The sequence below is a fragment of the Protopterus annectens genome, chromosome 1.part0 (genome assembly GCF_019279795.1).
Source record: "Protopterus annectens isolate FY-2018-M chromosome 1.part0, PAN1.0, whole genome shotgun sequence".
In the NCBI taxonomy this organism is placed as follows: Eukaryota; Metazoa; Chordata; order Ceratodontiformes; family Protopteridae; genus Protopterus; species Protopterus annectens.
Window position 1 is genome coordinate 1,605,522,068 of NC_056725.1, and position 21,836 is coordinate 1,605,543,903.

The window sequence follows — 21,836 nt, forward strand, 5'->3', positions numbered from 1 at the left end:
CTGGATGTGCAAGAGAGAGAGCAGAACTGTGTTCTCCTTTGCACACCAGACAGGTACTATACATGGTACACTTGCATCAGCAGCCATTTTATTGAATGTATAGGAAAACAAGATATCAGCATAACATTCTTGCACAACATGGGATTACAAATTATATGCAGTGCACCCTAATGGCACATAGATATGCAAAGTATGTACACACACACAATGTGCATGTATGAGCAGACATGCACGGTACTCCAGTGATATGTAGCAGAATATATCTGTTTCATATATCACTGGTGCACTTCTACAGAAGATAGCAATTCATAGATAAAGGTAGAAACAAGCCTCAGCACACATAAGGTGAAAAATAATACAAACCTGTGACTTTCATGGACAGTCTTCCATTCTGAAAGACAAAATACATATCATTGAAAAGATAAGAGGCAACCTCATTTGAACATCTTGAACCATTTTATGGCAGCACAGAAACTCCAATTTCTCATGAGAGAAAGCCCGCAAGAGGTACACAGTGTTGTGCATTAATATGGTGAATGATATATTAGCAGTCACACACACACACACACACACACACACACACACACACACACACACACACACACACACACACACACACACAGCCCACAAGAGGTACACAGTGTTCTGCATTAATATGGAAAAGGATGTATTAGCAGTCTCTCCCTCACACACACACACACACACACACACACACACACACACACACACACACACACACACACACACACACATGCACACACACGCACATGCACACCGACCACACACACACACACATACACACACACGCACACACAGCCCACAAGAGGTACACAGTGGTCTGCATTAATATGATAAAGAATATATTAGTAGTGTCTCACACACACACACACATGCACACACGCACACGCACACATGCACACACGCACACACATGCACAAACATGCACGCGCACACACACACACACACACACACACACACACACACACTCACACGCACACACACACACACGGAGAGCCCACAAGAGGTACACAGTGGTCTGCATTAATATGGTAAAGGATATATTTGCGCGCGCGCGCACACACACACACACACACACACACACACACACACACACACACACACACACACACATGCACACCCACACATGGATGTCCCTGTTGAATGCTCCTGTAACAGTAGGGTAGTTAGGAGAAAAGTAGTGTGAGTATTATTCATGTCTCTAAGAGTCAGCTACCACTGTATCCTGGAATATATGTAATCAAAATCATACTGTGGAAAGAAGGAATTTTTGATGTCACCCTATTTTTTTAAATGAATGGTATTTGAAATTATTGATACATGATATTATTTTGCTTAAAGGAAAGATAGAAGGCCACAGGAGTGAAGGGAAATTAATAGCTGGATTACACTTTTATAAAACATTAATTCATGGTTCTTCTTACTCTAGATAAAAAGCATAATAAAAGGAATATTAACAAAATGGAAGACTCTTGCCCAGTGGAGTCATATGATTAGGCCGATGACTATTTCATCAATGGCTGTGAGACAGGTGCTATTTCATTGAATATTTATTAGACTGAAACACCTTTACTGCAAAATGCAATGCTGGTAGTTACATAAAAAGTGAACTGTGTTAACCTTGAAATAACACAGTTCACGGATTTGTTGACTTCTTCATGCCTGATACTATTAAAGCTGATAAACAAATCTTATAAAACCAAACTATCAATACAGAATAGTGCAATTCTGTTTACAAACTAATTATTTGGTAAAAGTTTGAAAACTAGGTAAATAATTGCCTGCCCCCTCCTTCCCAGCATTTAAAAGCAGCAAAGCACAGCACCATAAAATAAAATATCCAGTAGTCCTACAAACAGAGATGTGATCATTACCAGCTATAGTATGCAAACCACAGAAAAGTGAAAAAGAGGTGAACTATTTCAAGTAGTCTAGTAAAAATGAAGGACACTACTACGGACTTTATAGACACAGACAGGGGATATCAGTGAAGTTAATTAACATGTAGAGGACAGAAAATGCCCATCAGTAAAAATAGGGCCTGCTACAGCTGCTCACATGCTAGTAGCTTGTGACACACATGCTTACTGTACTTCCTCAAAATATCCAGTACTTGAATTCTCATTAGCCCGGACTCCCATCTCAGCATAGTTTTCCCCACATCCATGCCTGTAAAACTATATAGCACTACTAGAACCTAAACTCTAACACTAAAATTCTTTCCTAGCTCCTAACACAAGCCCTTGCTCCTTTACCCTAAACCGTCAGTCCCCCTTCTCTAATCCTAAAGTTACTGATCATTTCCCTAAGACAAAATCTCCAACCCCCCATGCCTAAACCTAAATTCCTTGACTGCTCCTTAACCCTAAAATCTCCCTCCTTCTTACTAACTCTAAACCCCCCTTCCCATATTCTAAGATTAAAATCTCCTTTCTTCTCCTCTCCATGGCTGCTTCCCCAAACTCATATTCAAGCTGAAGCACTAGCAACAGCCTGCACAAGCTACAAGATGCTTGAGTCCCTGGATTCAAGTCAGTGTTTTTTGACTGCTTGGGACTTGAGTGTCTGTACTGTCCCATAAAAATATGCTGCTCCAATGTTGGAATGAACAAATTAAAATATTTTTTAACATAAATGTAACTCTGTTATGTGGTTGTGTTACACTGCTTTTGCCACTATCTGCTAGATCTCTTCTTTATATATTGGTTAAGATTAATAAACAAACCAGGCTGTGAGTAGTAAGGCTGTGGCAAAAAAGGCCTTTTAGAGCCATCATGGAAAGCAGTGATTCAGATAGACACTAGCCACAATGAGAAAAGACATAATTATCAACTAATCTGCATGTTTCTGAATTACTTAGTTATTATCATACGCACTAACAAACTCTTTTTAGTTGCTCTCATAGTAATCATTGCCAGTGTCTCTTATACTGCATTGATACAGGTGCTCCCTCATTCACTCTCACACACATGTGCACATTCTGGCACACACACACACACACACACACACACACACACACACACACACACACACACACACACACACACACACACACCATGCCTCTTATCTGTTCTTATTTCTTATTTATTTATTTAGTATCCTTTAATTACTAAGACATTTTGACTTGGCCTGAGGAGAAAATCTCCACATTAAATACTTTGTCATGGCCATTCTGCTTGACCTAACAAAATATGCCCCATAACAGTGGGTAACATATCATTTAGCAGCTGACCTCTATGTTAAGTCCACTATACAGTATTTACAGCATATTAAAGACACACATATCAGATATACATTCAGCATTATTTTGCAGTTTAGGCATAAAGTCACATGGAAATTTTAGTAGGCAGACAACAGATGAGGAATATGCATAGGTATCCATAGGTAAGTACTAGACTAACTGGCCTTGTGGCCCATTTTAAGCCCAGCCAATTTTATTTCCAAAGGTGAGATTTAAACTTTGTACCTTGCATATATAAGGTAAACATCTCAGCTGTTATACCATCCCCAACAAGTTGACCCTAACATAATTTTAGCATGCAGCCTTATGAACTAGATATGAAGTGCTACCGTTGCACCACAAGGTCTGTGTTATGCAACAAGTAATTCACTTAAGATGTGCAAGCAGTTGAGAAAGTGTGAGGAGATTATGATATTTACTTGATTTATCTGCATAAGGACTTATTAATGTTGGTAGTACAAGAGCAGGGTTCTTTATGGATAGGTATGACTTCATTAAGATTTTAAAATGTAGATGAGAGAAGATTGTACTAGGATGGGGCTTAGTAACGGGGGTGTTAGAAATATAAGACCATTTTCTTGACAGATATAATTTCAATGTGTTTTTTTTCTGTGCAGATGAGATGAGATATTTCTGAGTTTTATTGGGAAAGATTTCCACAGTTTTGTAGCATACACAGAGTATAGTCAGTCACTATTATGTTTTTTTAGCTTTTTGAGTAAACACTATTAGTTCAGTGAATGTAATACATTGTGAGGTGAGTCCCAGTTTAATAAGTGGCTGGTGGCAAACCTTACTGACAAGATATCTATAACTCTCTCAACACACTATCCACTCCGTACACCATTTTCTCCCCTTCTCAGTGTTTATTACTACTGAAAAAAACAATATATATATATATATATATATATATATATATATATATATATATATATATATATATATATATATATATATATATATAGGAAATCTCATTTGATCATAACTATTATTTAATATGTACACATGTACTAATTTTATTTTTCTCACAGTGATCTTTACTGAAATGCTTGTGTGTTTTTCTTTTTGAACCTGTATCTGCTAGAAAACTGTACTGAATACTATTTTGCATAGACTAACTAGATAATGTGTATTCTGCATCTTACTGTATGTATACTATTGTACTATCTAATCATTGCATTTTGCTTATATTTCTGTGGAGCTTTTATCCCTGGGCCTCTGCTGAAAATGGGCTTCTGGTCCAGTCGGGCTTTCCCGGTAAACACATGTAAATAAATAAATAAATCTGTCTGGGATGCAGAGAATATTATTTGCAGTGTTAATGCAAGTGTAGGCTAATAGAAAGGTAATTCAAACTAGTTAAAGAACAAGGCAAGTGGGTTAGTCTTACAGGAGACTAGCGAGAAGATAGGTTTGAACTATGGTCTTATGTGAATGGTTTGATAGAAAAGGTTAGACATTGTGAAAAAGTCCTAATTTATGGCTGTTTTTTTTTGTACAGTATATTGCATATGCTGATCAAATCTTAATCTGGGGTCAGTTATTATACCCAGCAGTTTTGTGTTTTGTACTAGCTAAATTCTAATATTCTTGGTTGATAGTATTTTTTAATCATGATGGTTTTTAGTTTCTGATCTGAAGGTGAAAATACCATTACCTTAGTTTTCATTGGATTTAGGAGTAGCTTAAACTGCTGAAGGCATTAATTTTTACTTTTGTAACAACCACCTTGGAGTTGACTGAAGAGGCTGACATCGTTGGAATCATCTGCATATTTGATTGTGTTCACTGGGATAAGCTGTTGTATGCATTTTATTTATAAAGATATTGTTGAACTTTGTGGCACACATTTATAAAGATATTGTTGAACTTTGTGGCACGCCCTGAAGTTGTTTTCTGAAGGAGATAACAGCTCATCTGTCCAGTGTATATACAGTATTTGGTGACTAAGATAACGGGCAGGATTCACGAAGCCTCCGTGTAAGAGTTATAACTCATACACGGAGGCTGCAGTTAAACGGAGTGATGTCAGCATGCTCTGCATATTCATGAGAGCATGCTGAATCACACCTAAGGCTAACACGGTCCATGTAAGACAGTAGGGGGCGTGTCCGTAGGCCGAGCCCTGTAAGCGGACACGCCCCCAGAAGAGTAAAAGTGCCCAAAGTAAACACCCACGACAGAGTCCATGGAAATGTGAATAAACACAACACAACACATGCCCCCACAGACTACGAACATAAAATGTACAAATGAACATCTCATCATTTTTTTTCAAATTGTAAAGATGTTTAACCATGAGTGCGCTCGTTTGCGCGGGCGTGCCCGTAGTGCAGCTACAGTTAGCAGTCAGTGGGAAAGCATATAAGAACTAAATATGCAAAGTAAGCCAAGAAGCAATAGCGTAGCAGTAGAGATGTTGGCTGAAGAGTAGGCATTCATGGTTCGAGCCCCCACAACACCAATTTTTATTTTTAGCAAAATAAGCACGAAACAAGTCCCTGACAAATATGTACACATAAAATCACATTTTATGTAAAATGTAATGAAATAGCCCATTTATATGGAAGAAATGTGAGGTAACAAAACAATAAAAAATGCCAGATGTGCCCATAGCTGAGCTACAGTTTAACAGGGTGAGTGCATCTGCCCGTAGGTGAGCAGTAGTTTAACTGGTGCAAAATGAGTGCCCGTAGCTGAGCAGTGGTTTAACACGCTAAATCTATGTGCCCCTAACTGAGCTGAGCGTAATATGCGTGCTGATAGTCAAATGAGGCTTAAACCAGCGTACCCTGTTTGCGCGGAGCTGCGCACCACGCAAACACGCTAACCGACGGGCAACGTTGAGCAAGCCGTATTAAAACAGCCTTTACACAGACACACCCCTCAGCTTGTCTAGACAGTCATAAAAAATAAAAAGTAGTGGCCAGGTTCGAACCCAGGATACTATACACCATAGTCAAGGTACTGAACTACTAAGCCATGACAGCAGTACCTATAAATGCAAAAATAACTAATATATAGGAATGAATACAAACTGGAGCATGACAATGCAGGTTTAGTGAAGTTGATACAATTTCAAATTGGCCAATCACAGATATGTGCGGGAAAAACGGACTATATAAGCCCCATAGGCAGGAATACACAGCATAAACGATTGTAGAACTGACTTGCAGCCAGAATGACAGTAGTAGGTGAGGGTAGTTCGAGCACTGAGGTGGGGCATTGAGGAGTCCAGGTACATGGTCTGGCTCCTAGTCCACAATCATGAGGCCCAACTCATGCAGGGCCAGGTCCTGTGGTGAGCATATAGGGCTGAGGCGTGGGACCGGTTGGCTCATGATCTCACCAGTGCCACAGGCATTCCAAGGACTGGTGAGTAGGTCCATCACCGCCATGCGGACCTGAAGAGACGCAAGCAGGACCAATTGAACCTTTGGATCCAGGAGGCCCGGCAAATGCCCAATGCCCCACTACTGAGTAAGTTACATTTAATTATGTATGTAAGAAATTAAACTAGCTGATATTATGGAGATGTGTATTCCAATATTACTTCATTTATATTACAGCTGCAGATGTCCGTTCTGCGAACCGCAGAGCCTATGGCGATAGGCTGGTGTGGTTGCGCCACCAGGCAGGTCAGTAATCCACTACCAGTAACTGTAAAGAAATATAAAAATATGACAGTCAGCAAAAGAGTGCAGTGTAGTCACTAAGTAATAAAATGTGCAAGTAACAGTGTGAAAGTGTTTGCAAGTATTGCTTGATTACAAAAGTGTGTTGCAGTCTGTAATCCAAACAGAAAAATGAAAATGTCTGACATAAATTCTGAAATAAAAATGCCCCACCTGTAAGAAAATAGTACACAACCTGCAGCAGGCTGAAAAGTATAGCTGCAGAAGATGATGAAATCACATGTGTGAAATATATCCCTGTTGAAATACTGAAACATGACAGAAGTGAGACTGCTGGAAAGGATTGCAATAACTACAGGTAAAACATGTCAATAAAGCCTAGAAGTAAGTACCATCCTGAATAGTAAAATGAAAACAAGTGAGAGAGTGTGAGAAAGTGCCATGAATCCAGCAATACAGTAGTAATAACCCCTGAATTAAGTATACTTCAGTCAGTACAGAATGAAACGCATGTGAGAATCAAAACCAAACAGCGAAATCTGCTCAAAGTGTTGCTGCATCTGGAATGTGTATCCCAAAATCTGGATATGTTGCTCTCAGTCTGCAATATGCAGATATTATGATTGTCTGATATACCAAACATCCACACTTGACTATAGCTATATAAAGCAAATGTAGCAGGATGATGTAGCTGAACAAAGCTAGATATTAGTGTGTATGAAGAACAATAAAATGTATATTGATGTTGCAGTAACAGTCCTATCACCAAGTTGAAATAGTTATCATATAGAAAACTGTAGTTAGAACAGTAGTGTCTATATATGTGCAGTTATTAGAAATGTACAGCATATGTATTGGTATTCGAAGGTGTTAATATTATTTTCTTCACCCCACCCTATAACCACATATAACCCATTCCACGTGAAAATGCTATGTGCAATCACAATTAACACCCCTGGACATTTGTCCTGTTGGGTCATATATATTTGCATGTCTGTTGATGCATCTGCCCTGTTCATACATCCAAACCTGATGGCCTGTTGCCATCAATCAACCCTGCATGTTGTTGGACTGTGTATTGCTGTTCAAATTATGCATGTGTTATGCTCGCTGTTCAATGGTGTGAATATCTGGGTGTTTGGTTAATGGGAATACTAATGCATGCTGTTACAACTAATTGTGAATGGTATTATATGTCACTAACCCAAACTGTCATGACATAATGCAAAACATAGGACAACAGGGAAGGCGGGTTCCAGCGGACCCACCTCTCCCACCTCAGCTGGTGAGTGCACCTGGCACTAGTGCCCAGTCTGGACCCTCCTCCGGTGGCCCTGTGCCACCTGCGGGTGGAAGCGCTGCAGGGGATGGGGATCGCCCCCCCCTGCAAGTGTGGCCGGAGGAGAACCACCACTCACCCTCCGTAGCGTCCGGACTGTGGTGCGTAGGGAGATCCGGGACTCTGTTCTCGAGCCCCTACGCCAGCTTGAGGCACAGGTGGCACAACTTACGGGCATGCCTGTTGCCCGGCCTACACAACCCCCAGCACAGCCCCATCCTGGGCAGTGAAGGAACAGTGGCAACTGCCTATGGGTGGGGATATCAGTTCCACTGTTGCCATCTGTGGGCTCATGGGCTCTGGATATCCAAACCTCCGTCTCCGTCAATTGTGTAACCCCCCCACACATGTCATACACCGCCCCTGTATGCGTCTTGTTTGTCTTGTCTGTTTACCTACCCAACCTACCTCCCCAGCTATACCGACTTCCTTCACCTGACATACCACTCTCACCTGAAAAAATAAATAAATAAAAAAGGGCACTCTGTACCCACAAAAAAATTACGCCCCATACATAGCTGCCCATTCCGCACACATGTCTGCTGGACATGGAAACTATCAATTACAATTGGCTGTACAACAAGTATTATTGTTGTCCTGACACCTCTCTCAGGGGTGGAAGGTTTCAAATGTCACACCAAATTACATACATATGCACAGCTGTTGCTGATGAAGAAATGGGCAGCTATGGGCCTTACCTACATCCCTCCTGCACATCCCAAGCTTGTTTCCCTACTGTCTTACCCTCTTTGTGACCCCTTTTTCACCACTTTCCTGTCTCCCCATTTTCATTTCTTTCAAAGAAAATAGCGCGGGTGTGCACCAGAGTAAGCACTGTTAAGCGGTTGTGGCGGGTGTGTGCGCGGAGCTAACCGCCAGTGCACATGCGTGAGCTCCGCGCAAACCAGCGCTAACCCGGTTACAACTGCTTAAAAGTGCCTTAGTCACTTTGATTGACAGGTCCTGTAGTTAGTTCAAAAGCAAAATAAAATCCCACTGTTAGTTCCGAACCCAGGAAACAGTAGTCTGTATGACCTACCACTAAGCCATGACTCTTATACAAGAACATTGTGCTAAAATAAATATAACATGTAATAGTAGGGATGAATGTAAAGGGAATATAGGATGTGTAGTACACAAAGCATGTCATTTAGAATTACTGTGAAAACTACTGGATTCCCATAATAGTAGTGTGTGAACAGAAACAGCCATGCTAGTTGGTAGCTTGTAGGTAATAATGTCAGTTAATGTACATATATAAATGTATGTATATTTACATATATATATATATATATATATATATATATATATAGATATAAATATATATCTATATATAGCTGTAGGTGTCATTGTGCATACACACATACTACAGGGAACAGGAGTGAGGAATGGAAAAATGTGAATCTACAACACAGCCTGAATCATGAGAGAGATACTAACCTTTACACTCACAGAACAGTGTCCACAGCATGCCAGCATGGTCCCCACCCTTACAATCTGAAAGGGCAACGCCTATCTCACATACCCTTTTATAGCACTGTCCTGAAATCACAGTGAGAACTGCAATCAGTACACAACTGGCTGCATGCAATTAGCAAATGCTGGCTTACAATTGGTGCAGAGGCCATCACATGGACCTATGCAGATACCTGCAAAAGTATCCTGTACTAACACTCCACACATGCGATACATTCATTGCACTGTCTGGAAGCAGACAGAGGGAGAGAGACAAACCGAGACAGAGAGAAAAAAAAAAAAAACACGCTACACACTGTGACTCTAAGCTGTCAGCAGTGACAGTAGCAGCAGGAAGCTGAAGCAGTGGTAATGCAACTAGCGGCGACAAACACAGGTAATGCAAAGTAGCAGGTTAATAGTCTGCATACTGTGAACCCTCCAAATGTGTCATAGGTCTGTATCTATAGGTATGTCCATGTGATATGTTGTGTGTACGTAGTTACACCAAAAGGGGATGACTATACATTACATGTCAATCAGTGTTAGGCCATGATCCTGGCAGCAGTTGTCTGTTCGTTGCCCTCAGCAATGGCTGTAGTGACTGCTTTAAAAGGTCATCCAGGTTCAAAAGGCAGGATCAGCCCATCACAAAGGCAAACTGGCTGGGAACAAGTGTCTGCAGGTACCCGATATCACTGCATATGCATCCCATACTGAATAATTCCATAGCTTAGCAGACCAGGCCGGTTATGCATATGATGTGGTAGTTCCCAGGGTCAGTAGAGGTGCCTCCTTAGTGGTGTGGGACCACTGTTGCTGTATGCCAGTGTCCATGTACATATCCTGTAGTACGGCCAAGAGTAATTATCAGTCTTATATGCGGTTGTATGTCCTCTTGGAGTGCATGTAGCACACATCCAGGGATACCAGCAGGTCACAGTGATGCTGTGAGTTCTGCTTTGCTGAGGGCGGCCCTCACCTGGACATGTGAGATGATAGGGAGGTTACATACAGCTGTGATAAGTATTTCAACTGGTGGGGGAGAAGGAGGGGGGATACATGCATCGAACCTGTCTGCAAGAATGTTGCCAATATCTGTGTGTTTGGTGAATGTTAAATAGGTGTGTATTAATGCAGAGCATATCTGAGGCATTTGGTCCATATGTGTAACATAACTGAAGAAGGCCTTGTGGTTATCCATAGTGTTTGTGGCCATTTCCCTCCCAGAGTAGGTCATGGCCATTGTTATGAGAGACCGTAGCATAGTACTAGTGCTGACTACAGATGCCTTCCCTTAATGTGAATCTGCTCTGTCCTGCAGTAGCCTCCTGCTATTGTTATACAATCTGCCTCTGTCTGGGGTCCACCGGACAGGATGCCTAACCTTTGTGCATAGGGTCTGGGTTAGAAATGTGTGTGCAAGTTCCATGCAATCTGTGGCATGTCCATGGTAAGCATTTGCAAAGGGGTAAGCAGTGTGGGTTGTGGCTTCCACTGGCCCAGTGTGCTGCATGGATACCATCTCAGTCCTAACAAGTGAATAACTGTCTAATCACATACATATCAAAGTAGTCTACTGTGCTGGTGGTGGTGGTGGGATATGCATATCCAGGCCGAGTAACTTGTGTCCACATCACACTAGTGGATGGCATCCCACATACAGTACCTTGGGATGAACCCCCAGAGTGAGGTTGTGCATTGGACCTGTCAGTGTGTGCTGACCGATGGGGCATGCTACTATGTTGTGTGGAATGTGGCAGGTATTGTTGCACAGGTGTTGGCTGAGCACTGATATCTGGCCATGTACTTGTATATCCACCACGACACACACACATGCAACATATGGGAGTAGTAGTATATCACTACACATGAGTATCATGTATAGTATGTGTGCCATATATTGCTGACATAGTCTGCTGATATCCTGTTTGTGTTCTCTTCCAGGGAGATGGCGCATCAGCGTAATCCCGCCTACTCTGCAGTGGAAGATGGGGAGATACACCAGAGCCTGGTGCAGGAGTATGACATACTGTTTTTCCGCACCAGTCAGAATCAGCAGGAGAGGGCTGCACTGTGGCAAGACCTTGTCCATAGGGTAAATGACATTGGCACGCATAATAGGACATATGAGCAGGTACGACATCACTGCAGTGATTTAATCAGAAGTGTCCGTCAGCGTGCGTCGGATATCCACAGGCAACAGGTTGCCACAGGAGGTGGGGTGGTCACACATCCCCCCTCACCAGACGGGAGGGGTTACTCCTAAGTGTTGTGGCTCCAGCCCAGGAACAGCAACAGCAGTACACCTGCATCATGATGGAGGCTGGATCCACACAGCAGCACGACATGGAGCATGCAGGTAATATGCCATATGTACACTTGACTGTTCTGTACACTGGTAGTTTATGCATGTGTAAGGTGTGTCCGTGGTATGTATCTGTCATCATGGTATGTAATTGTGCATGTGTGATACTGGCAATATCAGCAGCTGACGTGTGAAAGGCAACTGGTGTACTACTGCACTGTATCATATGCAGTATCAATGGCACAGTTGTGCCCACTGACATTAATCTCATCATTTCTGCAGGTCCCTCCGGGGTTACAGCAAGGCAGGCCATCCATGCTGGTGAGTGTGTTTAACAATACCTATAATAGTCCTGATAGTGCTAGTAACACTAGTGTAACTTAGTAGTGCTCTGTGTGTATACTGCGGGGTGTGCATGTGTGCAGGTGTGCCTGTGCCCATGTGTGCATGTGTGCATGTGTGCAGGTGTGCCTGTGTCCACGTGTGCATGTGTGCATGTGTGCCTGTGTCCACGTGTGCATGTGTGCATGTGTGCCTGTGTCCACATGTGCATTTGTGCATGTGTCCATGTGTGCATGTGACCACGTGTGCATGTGTGCATGTGTCCATGTGTGCATGTGTGCATGTGTCCACGTGTGCATGTGTCCACGTGTGCATGTCTGCATGTGTGCATGTGTGCCTGTGTGCATGTGTGCATGTGTGCCTGTGTGCATGTGTCCACTTGTGCATGTCTGCATGTGTGCCTGTGTCCATGTCTGCATGTGTGCCTGTGTCCATGTGTGCATGTGTCCATGTGTGCATGTGTGCATGTGTGCATAAGTGCATCACTGGTAACAATGTATGGACACTGTAAACTGTGTTTCCTGTCTTCCTCCCACAGGTTCTGGTGCTGCTCTGGTGTCCTGCAGCAGGGAACCTGAATCTGGTGCCACAGGTACTGGTAATGATGATATCTGTGTAATGGTACAGGAAGGTGTGTCAGGGTCCGCCATTGGTCAGCCAATTGACAGTACACAGCTGTCAACCCCATCATTGCGCACAGTCATCCTGCCAGTACATCCTTTGTCACCATTGTCCCTAGGTGATGGACAGGATACAGTGGGCATTGACCAGGGTAATGTGGTACCTGTGGCACATGCATCCCCACACAGCAGCCATGGGCAGGGTCCTGCGATGGTACCACACAGAGAGTTGCCCATGGGTTCTCGTGGGAGCATCCGTGGGCATACTGCCTCTGGCAGATGTGCCCAAAGAGGTCTGTCAACCTCAGCTATGTTTCAGGCTGTCATGCAGGCACAGTCGCGTATGGAAAGGTATACCAGACAGGGTCTGAGGGAGCTGAGAGCATGTCGCACAGCCATGACTGACAGTATGCGTGACATCGCGGATGCTATCCGTAATTTCACCAATGTCATAGACAGACGTTGTGGGGACATATTACAGCAGTTCCACAACCAAATGTCCATGAGCCAGGGCAATGGTGGGCGTTTGCGGCGTCGACATGGCCGTATGCCAGCAACAGCAGCAGCTGGCAGTCGGCGCGGACAACAACAGGCCCGCGCATGCCCCCATAGTGCCAGCAGCAACCCCAGCAATGCTGGATCTGTGCTGTCATCGGAACGCCCCAGGAGACCACGTGCACATGGCTCTGGACAGTCCCAACAGGGACCTGTGTCCCATCAACACACTCCCACTTCTGATGACAGTACCCAGTCTGGCTTAGTACTGGATACGGCCCGTAGCACCCCTGCCAGGCACAGGTACCGTGTCCGTGCCCACAGACACTGATCTGTATGACCTGCCAGGTGCAGTCTGTGGCTGTCCACACACCCCTGTATATGGCAGCCATGAGGTGGAACTGTGTGCGTGCATACACACCTGCAAAATGTTAACACCTAGGGCGACCACATACACGCACACACTGCACCAACAGTGCCCCACCCTGTACTGCTGCCCCTCACCAACACACATACACACACATGTCAATTGGTGGTATCAGTAGCAGACTCAGGCATACCTAATTCACACCCTGTGCATATGATGACAATGTGCCACCTCCTGCAATCTCCAACATCATTGCGGGAACAGGTAAACATGTTGCTGATGCACAGGGTGACTACATAGAAGTGTATTAGTAGTATCATGTTGGTAACAGTACAGTGTGCTGATATGACTGTGTGTATATCCCAGCATGCCTGATGCAGTAACCGTATGAATATCCTGAATTGTCATCTGCACCCATAGTACGTACCAAAGTGTAACAGCTGCACATAATTGCATGCCGGTGGTAAGGATGTCAACAAGTAGCCGCATACATGGGTAGCACAGGGGGGAAGCTAATGCAAGTAGTGATATGCAATGGTGGACATGTACAGTAATGGTGTCAAGTTGCCCACAATGACTATGCAATGTGGATGTTTGCGCATGTTGATATGTGTGCAGTACCAATGTAATCCAAATCACAATTAACTATGACATAATATCATTTTTACCATGGGCATCTGCGCTGTGTATTCCTGGGTACATGTTGATAGTGCCTACATATTTGCATTGTTACTAACTGTTAGTGTTACCCCTTCTTTGTTGTACAATGCACTACTTCCAGCCCTGCTTACTGTAGCTTTGTTTGCATGCATGTTCGCTTGGGGTTCCCTGGAACACTGCTTCCACCTGCAATGCAGAGTTACAGTGCTTCTGTGGACTCCTAGTGACATCTGCATAGCGTACGATATGTATGTCAAGTTTACACATGACAGAATGTCACTGTCTGTCCTGTTCGCATGTACGTTGCCTGTGACACATTGCACATGTCTTACCTGGCATTTACCCATGTGTGCAGTCATATATGCCAGTGCTATGAAACAGTAGCAGTACACCCACACATACACACCTTCAGTATGTTGTTCCCCATTGGCCCTATGTGTTGGTACTCACCACGGCAATCACACTACTAGGGTAGCATGTGCAAAGGTAACCTGTGAATCACCTCTGTGGTCCAGTTGTGGTTTATGTGAGTCATGTGGCAATGTCACAGCTGCCACATGTATGCAGTCAGCCATCACCCTTGGCCAGGAACGTACAACACATGTGTGGGATGCCACCACACAGCCAATCTGGGGACTGAGCTCTCTGAACCCAGTAATGCCATACCCTGTCAGGTGGCATGTCATATTACAGTGACTACAATACAAGTCAGACATAGACACGCACTGACAGCATGCTGAACACACTGGGGCATACGTGGGGACTCAGAATAGCATCCTGCCTGAGCATCACACACCTCCGCAGCTGGCACACAAGCATATGTTCCGTTGGAACAGAGCACATGCCACACATGGCACACACATCCCGTGTGCCACACACTCACAGCCTGTAGGGCTACACAACACACCTGCTACAGACATGTCAGGTACCTGTCTTGGGTGCTGCACTGGGGTCCCACTCAACAGGCTGTACTTGGTGAAGGTCACAGTGATATGCCTCAGGGGCACTATGGTCCACCACAGAACACATGCATACAGGTCAGTCAGAGGCATGGACACATATGACTCACTCATTGACCATGCCACTATGGCTGCCCTGAGACATACCTCCCTGGACTACATGATAGGGAACATAGAATGGATCTCTCAGCATGTGGCACGGGCCAGTATGAGCCTGATCTTGGTTGCCAACATACCCTCACCAGGTATGCTACCACTATATGTAGGAAGGGTGTTGTATGTCTACATTCTGCTCAGTCTCCAATGTCATTCATAGGGTATCCGCTGGCTGTCAACGTGTGCTTACATGCTAGGGAAGCCACAATGATGTGCAAGGGTCATCTTGCACGTGACACCCATGGCCCGATGTATATTGGCAAAGCTCCTTGATACACACATACTGCTGTATGCTGCAGGACACGGATTACATAGCCACCTCCGCGGGTATCACACAGGTTAGGACACTAACAGTGCTGCTACACAACACCAGCAGTGTACACCGCAAGATGCATGCACTGGACACTGTCCTCAGCACGGTGAACTGCAATGTCTGTGCAGTACCAGAGTCCTGATTCATGGCTCACAGGTGTTACCCATCACTGACAGGTTATGCCCCATACCATGCCTGTCGTCCCCTACACATGTAACACACATGGACAGGGGGGTGGTATCCCAAGGCACCACAGATACACACACCTCCAGGTTGTTGGCACAGCACAAAGCATCAGGGCCTAATCATGTGCAGCTAACAGTGTGTCGGACTGCCATCTGGTTCATAGCCTGGCACACACAACCCTCCCATACACAGGAAGACCACCTATCCTCCATAACAACACTGGCAATATGACAGTCTCAAGAACTGTCTTTATATGGCTGGACTGCATCCAGCCAAACATTGTGCATGAGCATTACTGTAGCTACAACACACTAGTTGAAGGGTTCACAGCATATGGTCACTGAATTGCAGTGGAATGTCATGTTACCACTCCCACAACAGGTGGGAACATGCAGCACCTGTACATCGACTACATGTAGACTATATGGCCCAGACCAGATGTGTATCCCCTGCTGTAGGTATTTTACCATATACACCCACACTGTATAGACACATACCACGTGCGGCCCCTGCACAGTAAGACACAATCATATTGGTATACATTGCAAATACCATTTATCCACTCGAGGCATGTGTCAGACATGGTAACTACTGCAGGTCACAGGTATTTATGTGTATGGGTCACACACATACATCATGTGTGCAATGCCATTGCTGGTTTAGGCAATGGCATGCATTGTTATGTACAAAGACCCAAACAAGGTCATAATGTGTGACACAACCACACGTGGCAGTTGTGGGTTACCAAAACATACCTATCTGTACTCTGACAATGGTAATAGACCCAGTAGCAGAGCGCACTATTGGCATTACTGGCCAACTAGCCCTGTTTGTCTGTGCTGATAGTGTGGTGACATCCCCTGTGTTTACTGGGGGAATATGCAGCATCTGGTGTATTGTAGTATTTGCCAAAAGGATCTGTTCTCTCACACTTGCATTTACACACACTCTACTACCCCCCCACACACACACACATGCACACTCACCATTTGCAGGATTCATACCCCTACCTAACTAAGTCACGACACATGAGAGAGACGCATTAGCGAAGCGCACTATTCGGATTACTAGATAGTTCCTTTTCTCTGGCTGTACTTATAGGGTGCTGACATCATCAGTATTTTGAAAGGGTAATGTGCATCAGGTAGTGTGATCTCCTGATTGCCAAAACTAACATGTTTTTCATACGGAAATGCACACACACAAACTCCCCACATCTAAGCACACACACACTTGCCACTTGCAGATTTTAAACCCCTACCGAAATATGTTATGGCACTTGAGAGTGACGCTGTAGCAGGTTGCACTATTCTGAGTACTGGCAGATGTCTCTTCTCCAGCTGTATGTATAGGGTGCTGTCATCATCACTGTTTGGAAAGGGTAATGTGCATCATGTAGTGTGATCTCAAAAAAGCACATGTTTTTCATACAGAATTGCACACACACAGAGTCCCCACATCCAAACATGCCATTTACAGGTTTCAAACTCCTACCTAACTAAATTATGACACTCGGGAGAGACGCATTAGCAGAGTGCGCTATTCAAATTACTGGAAGGTTTCCCTTCTCCTGCTGTACTTATAGGGTGCTGACATCATTAGTGTTTAGAAAAGGGAATGTGCATCCTGTCATGTGTTCTCCTAGTTGCCAAAAGGGATAGTTCCTTCATACAGACTTGTACAAACACTAGCCCCCTCCACACACACTGAGCATTTGCAGGATTCAAACCCCTACCTAACTATGTTATGACACTCGAGATGGACACATTAGTAGAGCATGCTATTCGCATTACTGGGAGGTTTCCCTTCTCCTGCTGTACTTATAGGGTGCTGACATCATCTGTGTTTAGAAAGGGGAATGTGCATCCTTTAGTGTGTTCTCCCAGTTGCCAAAAGGTACATTTCCCTCACACAAAATTGCACACACACTAACCCCCCTCATCCAAACACACACACTTGCCATTTGCAGGATTCAAACCACTACCTAACTATGTTATGACACTCGAGACGGATGCATTAGCAGAGTGCGCTATTTGTATTACTGGGAGGCTTCCCTTCTCCTGCTGTACTTATAGGGTACTGACATCATCTGTGTTTAGAAAGGGGAATGTGCATCCTGTAGTGTGTTCTCCCAGTTGCCAAAAGGGACATTTCCCTCACACAAAATTGCACACACACTAACCCCCCTCATCCAAACACACACACATACCATTTGCAGAATTCAAACCACTACCTAACTATGTTATGACACTCGAGACGGACGCATTAGCAGAGTGCGCTATTCACATTATTGGGAGGTGTTTCTTCTCCTGCTATACTTATAGGGTGCTGACATCATCTGTGTTTAGAAAGGGGAATGTGCATCCTGTAGTGTGTTCTCCCAGTTGCCAAAAGGGACATTTCCCTCCCACAAAATTGCACACACACTAACCCCCCTCATCCAAACACACACACTTGCTATTTGCAGGATTCAAACCACTACCTAACTATGTTATGACACTCGAGATGGAAGCATTAGCAGAACACGCTATTTGCATTACTGGGAGGCTTTTCTTCTCCTGCTGTACTTATAGGGTGCTGACATCATCAGTGTTTAGAAAGGGGAATGTGCATCCTGTAGTGTGTTCTCCTAGATGGCAAAAGGGATATTTCTTTCATACAGTCTTGAACACACACTAACCCCCTCCACACACACTGAGCATTTACAGGATTTAAACCCCTACCTAACTATGTTATGACACTCGAGATGGACGCATTAGCGGAGTGCGCTATTCGCATTACTGGGAGGATTCTCTTCTCCTGCTGTACTTATAGGGTGCTGACATCATCAGTGTTTAGAAAGGGGAATGTGCATCCTGTAGTGTGTTTTCCCAGTTGCCAAAAGGGACATTTCCCTCTCACAGCCTTTCACACACACAAACCCCACTCACCCTGAGCATTTGCAGGATTCAAACCCCTACCTAACTACATTATGACACGTGAGGGAGACGCATTAGCAGAGCGCACTATCCCAATTACTGGGCATCTGCTCTGCACCTGCAGTATTTATAGGGTGCTGACATCTTTATTTCTACAGAGGTATGTACATGTAGTACTACCTGTCAGGTGGGGGATAGCATATATATGCATTTGCAGCCACCTACGTCAGGGTCAGATATGCACATCGCACTGGCAGGTTATGTTCTATACCATGCTTTGTGACCACAGGACCTGTAACACACAACACAACCAGTCCAGAACACCACACCCATATCCAGGACACACACTTAGCTTCCCTGGGAACAGTGCCGGGATATGCAGGTGTTCACATACACCATTCCAGTTGTTAACATCAGGTACAGGCATATTGTGTGTGAGAACTACTCAGGCCTCTACCACTTTACCCTACAGCCACTACAATTTGTGGGTCCATGTGCTATGGCAGAACCACACACCACAGCCACATGGGGGAATACATATTGCACCTGTCCATCTGCAACGTGGGTACTCACTGTTCCACACCAGAGGTAGACCACCATTGTTGATATCTGACCATACCCACCTTTCCCTGGACATCCATATCCCATCTCCACCCCCAGGCAAGGTTGTCACTGCACACGAACTGTATTTAGCACAAGCAAACTCTACACTTGGGAAGACTGGGGTGGACGACTTCAGAGGACCCATGCTGGGGGACTATACTGGCCACTCAGCATAATCCTTGACAATTGCATTCTATGAGCATGTGTTTGGTTTGCATTGATCATGCTATCCCACATATACCCATGACTGCTCCACAATAAGACACCTGTCAGCTGTACACCAGCCATATATGCGCCATACAACAGACAGAGTGAGCTAATACATTGCAGAGCTGTAGCCCACAGAGGGAGGACATCTGTGAACAGTTCTGGCACGGCACTTCATTCACACATAATCATTACAACACAGTGTTGACAGTGGAATTGTCCAGAGAATGCAGATAGGGCTCCCCTCAGTCTGTTATTGATGGACACCTACTGTCAGAGATCCTCAGCAACCCTCTCCCAGCACACACCGACAACATGGCTGTGGCTTAGCACATTCAATCCCTGGGACCTCCACGGTGCCCCAGCTTGACAGAGGCACAGCTCACTAGCCTCACATGTTGCCTTCTGTGACCTACTTTACAGTGGCACAGTAGTCTACTGTACTGGGGATGCAGATCCCAAGCACACTCTGGCTGAGCTGTCATTCCCTAGGGCAACAAGCCTAGTATTGACCTCTACACCCATATGTTCAATTGTCGGATGCACAATATTTTTTGTGCCATTCTACTGTTTGCAGGTCTTTATTGCCATAGCATTCCCTGTTCCTATGACCAACTTGTGTATCTGTGGAAGATGTTTGCATATGACGGCGATCCACTATATCACTTATGTCTCTGTAGTCATTTACTGTGTGCACTGGGCAGATTGCTGTGTTGTGGTTGGTTCCTGGACTGACACGTACAAATACCAGATATGTGTGGCCAACTGCTAAACGGAGATATGGCCTAAGTGTGTGAGCATGCCCAGTTCAGCCTTTCCATGGCATGTTGTCTGACATATGCCTCATTTATCAAAGTGTGCGAGCATGCCCAGTGTGAGCTTTAAATATGTTGCACTCTGAAGTCCACCACATATTTGGGTGTGTGTGAACTTCAACAATATCTCATGTTTATGGTTGTGTGTTGGGTGTCATGTTGTGTACTAACTGGCCAACTGCTTCGTGTCTGCCACAACAGGGATTATACTGTGCCTGCAGGGATTGCATGTGATACTTTGCAGACAGTTCTCAATATACTTTCATAATGACCTAACACTGTAGTACCGTATAGTGTACTGGTTCAGTACTTTCACTGTGGTGGACAGTATCCTGGGCTTTAGTCCTATGACTGCTTGACATCTTCATAGTGAGCACAATAGACTGTGTAGGGGCCAGTTGTGCACATATGACCATGTTGCATTATGTTCAGATATGGACTACCTACACCAGGCTCGTCCAACATTGCTAGTGTATTCCACAACATGGGTGGACAATGGAAAACACTAGCGATGTTCCCTAGGCCATTTCTGATGCTAGTCACAGGGTGTGTTTGTCCTTCGACACACATTGTAACTGGAGTTTGCCATGACATATGTCATGGTTAGTATAATGTGCCTCCGTCTACCTCTGACATAACAGTGATACCCAGGGTTAGCCTACCATCTCCCTTCCACTCATCAGGATTCCTCTTGAGGGGTGTCGATAAGTGACTCTCTGGCTGACCTGTACCAGGAGTTTACTGAAGAGTGGGGGTGCCTTCTGTGTTATGGATCATTCTGTACAGCTTGTCCTATGTATGTCAGTGCTGGGGTTCAGGTCTCTCATGTGCATAGCTCACTGCCATTCAGATTGTACAAGGTGCAGCATGTTCATTGATTCCAGGTTGGACATGGCTTCATACATCAGGCACAGCTTGCCTGTAGCTGGGCAGTATGGCAGAGTGTGGGGCTGCAGTTTGTTTACTCAGGCAATACATGGCATCTGTTCATGCTCTTTGCTACTCCTGGTGGGGTACTGTTGTGGACTTTTCAGTTGATGGAGGTGTCTGCTGCGGTATATCCCACAGGGGCTATTGTAGTCAATTGTGACGCTGATGGAGGATGACTGCAGAGCCACAGTGACTTCCCCTTATCTACATCTGCCAACCTTCATGTTTAGGTGGGTATATAGTATATGTTTCTGCGAACACTACAGACA